This window comes from Elaeis guineensis, chromosome 3, assembly GCF_000442705.2.
Source record: "Elaeis guineensis isolate ETL-2024a chromosome 3, EG11, whole genome shotgun sequence".
Taxonomy (NCBI): domain Eukaryota; kingdom Viridiplantae; phylum Streptophyta; class Magnoliopsida; order Arecales; family Arecaceae; genus Elaeis; species Elaeis guineensis.
Window position 1 is genome coordinate 10,923,979 of NC_025995.2, and position 4,376 is coordinate 10,928,354.

The 4,376-nt window shown below is 36.8% G+C and overlaps 1 non-coding gene across 1 annotated transcript; it reads left to right on the top strand.

The window, feature by feature from the left end:
• Positions 1–792: 792 nt before the first annotated feature.
• LOC140856816 (small nucleolar RNA R71) lies at positions 793–898 on the top strand. The gene has a single exon (XR_012140417.1). It is a non-coding gene; the product is annotated as a small nucleolar RNA R71 (small nucleolar RNA).
• The last annotated feature ends 3,478 nt before the right edge of the window (positions 899–4,376 follow it).

The window sequence follows — 4,376 nt, forward strand, 5'->3', positions numbered from 1 at the left end:
TCTTGGGTTGCTCTCGGTTGGCTAGGTAATTTTCCTCCTTCCCTCCTACTGAATGTAGTCGCTAGTTGACATATTTGGGTCTCTAGCTTAGCAATGGATTGTGTGTGGGAGTTAAGGGTCTGAGTGTTACTTCTAATCGTTCTAGTACTTTCAAATTTTTTTCTCAAAAGTTGAGCTGTGACCAGTAGTAGACGGTTGAGGAGCATTTTGAAATGATGGTATGGTCCATGCCTATATGTTGGGTCCTGATATTGAGGTCGAGGTGCGGCAGGGCCAACCACTGGTTGTGGTCTCCAGAAAAAATTTGGATGTTTCTCCAGCGGGGTTATAAGTGTTCGAATATGGATCATTTCCTGGTCTGCAAGCTTGTTGGATTGAGCTTGCTGAACCTGCTCGTGTACAAACTCAGAAAATTGAGGTGCAGCTGGGCATTCACTAACAAAATGGTTCGGACTTGCACACAATGTACAAACTTCTTGGATTGGGATAGGTGGAATCGGGGATTGTCCAGTATTTAGAAGATGTCTAATTTTTGGGACAGTTCATCTACCTTACTGTGGATATCCATGACATTTCAATCTGATAAATTTCACTTCTTTTTTGTTGAAGCATGGGTTGTTCTCTAGAGGTGGCAGACATATGATGTAGGAAATTCTCACTAAGTGTTTCAAAGAGCTGCCAGGCTTCATCCTCACTCTTTAGCATGAATGTCTCATCACATGATGCATCAACCATTTGTCGTATTTCTCCGATAGACCATCATAAAAATACTGACAAAGTTGCCATTTAGGGACAGCATGGTGTGGACATTTACGAATGAGGTCCCTTAACCTTTCCCATGTCTCATGAAAAAGTTCACCCTCCAATTGGAAAAAACTAGTGATAGCTTTTCTAATTTGATTTATTTTTCTAATTGAAAAGTATTTCTTGAGAAATTCTCTCTGAAGATGTTCCCAAGTTGAAATGGTTATAGAGTCTAAGGAGTTTAACCAATGCTTGGCTTTGTCCTTAAGTGAGAAAAGGAACAGTTTCAACCTAAGGGCATCATCGAAGAAGTTTTGGATTTTTACTGTGGAACAAATTTAAGAAATTCATCCAAGTATTTGATGAAATATTTGAATAATGCTAGACTTAATCTCATATTGGGTAGCTTCTACTAGAGATGCTGAATGCATGGAGAGTAGGTATATGAGGATGGAGTGAAATATTCTCTCAATGAGCGTGGAGGATTAGCCTCACCAGGTGCAGCCATGTTTCTAACTCGGATAGTCCTAAGAGTCTTTTCTAATTCTTCGTCTAATGGTTGCAAGTCGGGTTTTAGTGATCGTCGACCTAACATGCAACTAAAAGGTCTATGTAGGACTATCCTTGTCTGTTAAGGATTTTTTTTTTTAATTAAGAGGAGAGGAGAAGAGAGAAAAGAGTTCTAAAGAAGAGATCCTAAGAAGTCTTAAAACTAATAGAAGAATTAGTTGTGGTTAGATTTTAATTATAATCAAGTTAGCACACAGTGGACTCTCTATCCTAAAGTTACCCTAGTTCTAGACAACTCCTAACTGTAGTTAGCCTTCAAGCCCTCCAAGTCGGAGCTTGACTAACCAACTGGCCAGATAAGTATAAGGTCGGAGGGAGTCCCCCCGTTACTTTCCTTAGACACCAATTAAATTGGTCAGGTCAGCGAACGGAACCAATTAAAAACCATCTTCCTTCGGGCCCAGTCATCCCGCAAACTACTTGCCCAGACACCAGCTAGATGACCAAGTCTAACCTGGTTCAACTCTCAGGGTCACTTATCCTAATGAGCTTGAAATCCTTAGGGGTCAATGTCTAATTAATTTTAGATTAAGGTTTAGGTTATGCAAATGCAAGGGAGTGATTTGTGGGCCAAAAAAGGGTGATCAAATCTCTACCTTATCTTAGTTAATGGGTTGCGCCCTTAAAGTTAGTTATGGAGATGCAATGAAAGAAACAAGGTGTCCAATCAAGTTAGAAATTTTTATATTTGAGGTTACGCTATTTTAGTTATGAAATGTCAGTGGCTTTTTTTTTTAAATTCAACCATGCCAAGATCCCCGACAACGGTGCCAAAATTTGATGCGTAGTCATTGATAGCACCAAAAATAACTCTACTGACTACGTAGGTAGGATGAGTCGAGATCGTATCCTCAGGGACTTTGGGCTAAGTTGAGATTGTAAAATAAAAGAAAGAAGCATTGTTTTGATTTAAAAAATAAATTATCTTAAAATTGATGTAATTAGAAAATAAAGAGCTCGAGAGTTTTGAATTAATTTTGCACTAGTAGAGTTGTATCTCTTTTTTTTTTAATTAAATAGATGTGATTAATCTTAGAAAAAATATCTATCTTTCCTCGGCACACCCCATACCCGTAGATCACCAGCGTCTCCGAAAACTACTAGGTAAACAACTCTTCTTTCTTCGGCACGCTCCGTACCCGTAGATCACGGCACGTCTCCGAAAAATAAAAGTTGTTCCTAATATTAATCTAACAGGAAAGCATAAATAAAAGTATATGAAAGAAAGCAAATAAAGAACTCATGACGATTTAAATAAAAAGCATAATCTTTATTGTATATAAAGAAATATAAAAAAGTTTAGAACAATAAACCCACTTTGTGTCGTTATAAAATTTCTTCTCCACTCCCGAGACTGCTAGCCTAGCTGCTCATGGAGTAGTCCCTTTCTCTTCCTCTATGCAAGGCTCTAGAAGAATTTCTGGGCTCCCCCTCCAATGGGATTACAAAAGTCTTTTTTATAGGTGTTAGAAGGGAGGAGTTTTACATAGTTTTTTGATGTGGGACTAAAGAAAATACTAAGGACTAAAAGATGGATGGATGAGATGGAAAGATCACAAGCAGATAAAGAAAATACAAATTCTTCCTTTTGAAGTATTTTCAAGTATCATATTTTTTCCTTTAGTGAGCATCTGTTCGCCACTGTGTCCGCCAGCACCACTCCCCGCGAACCCACCATGCCGTGCGTCTGCGCCCGCCTGCCGTGTGCCTGCCTGCACCCGCGCACCCGCCTACCACGCGCCCGCACCCACGTTGCCGCTCTGCTGGTTTTTTTTATTACAAAAAGAAACTTTTATTTCTTTAAAATGATGCCTATATCTTTTTGGGTTCCTTGCATAGTATCTTCATTTTTATAATACCGTATGTATCCTTCTTTTATTTTAATTTTATTTTAAGTCCAATTTTCTTCAAACTTGAGTTTTTTGATCTGCGAATCGGACTTTTGTATCGACGATCCTTTCCTGTAAAACATATAAAGAATCATCAAATTCTTAATAAATAAAATAAATTAAATATAATTTTTTGCTTTAAATGACTTAAATTAAGTGTTTATCAAAAATCATTGGGAAGACTTCTTTTTCTCGCACACAATAGGTGCCTTCAAAAATAGCCAATGTGTGGAAGGATATGGATAAATTTTAGGTTGAATTCAAACCATTTTGAATTCAAATTAAAACCAACCAATTTCTATCCTCAATAGAAAATAAAAGAAAGGCTATCTTTTGATTTTCTTATATACAAACTAATTTTGTGCAGTGAGAAAAGACATGAGACAATTTGGATGTCGGAAGGGAGAGAGTCCCATTCATTTGAGACTCTAGGGTTTAACCAATTAGATTTCTTTCAAACCCAATCTAATTAGATCCAAATAAAATATAATAAATCTAATCTAATTAGGCTCTTATAACTTTAATTAAATCTAATCAAATCAATAAATTAATTGAGCTATAGATCCGATCAAATCAGGATCATTTCTCTCTTACCGATTTGCCGTCTCATAACCTAATCTGACCTGACCTGATTGAATTTAATTCAATCAGACTTGATCCAGACTTTAATGCTCAATTAAATTGAGCTAATTAGTGATCTAATCATTAATTAATCTTTCATTAATGATAGAGTCCAAGTTTAGTGAGACTCTTCTCTAGAGTCTCCATCTAGTGGGACTTTCAGTAGAGTCTCCATCTAGTGGGACTCTTCAGATTAGCCATGTGATGAAAAAAAATTTTAATATGTGTAACCCTATAGGTTCGAACCTAAGCCGATAATATAGAAACTGATTTCTATGCTAATCGGAGTAACCATCTAGGAATGGTACTCAACATTCGGATAGACTGAATATATGTAAAGCAACACTCAAAAATCTATTTGGATATAGTTACCATATAATTCATCCCTTGACCCTTAATGCTAGGATGACTTAGAGTTTAAACTATCAACTCTTAATAGTACATCCATTATGTGTCTCAACCTGAAAAATCTTGTGACTTCTCACAAGAATTGTTTTGGCCAAGGTCTTACTAAATTGAAACACAAAGCAATCTCTCCAATTTTTTTAAAGT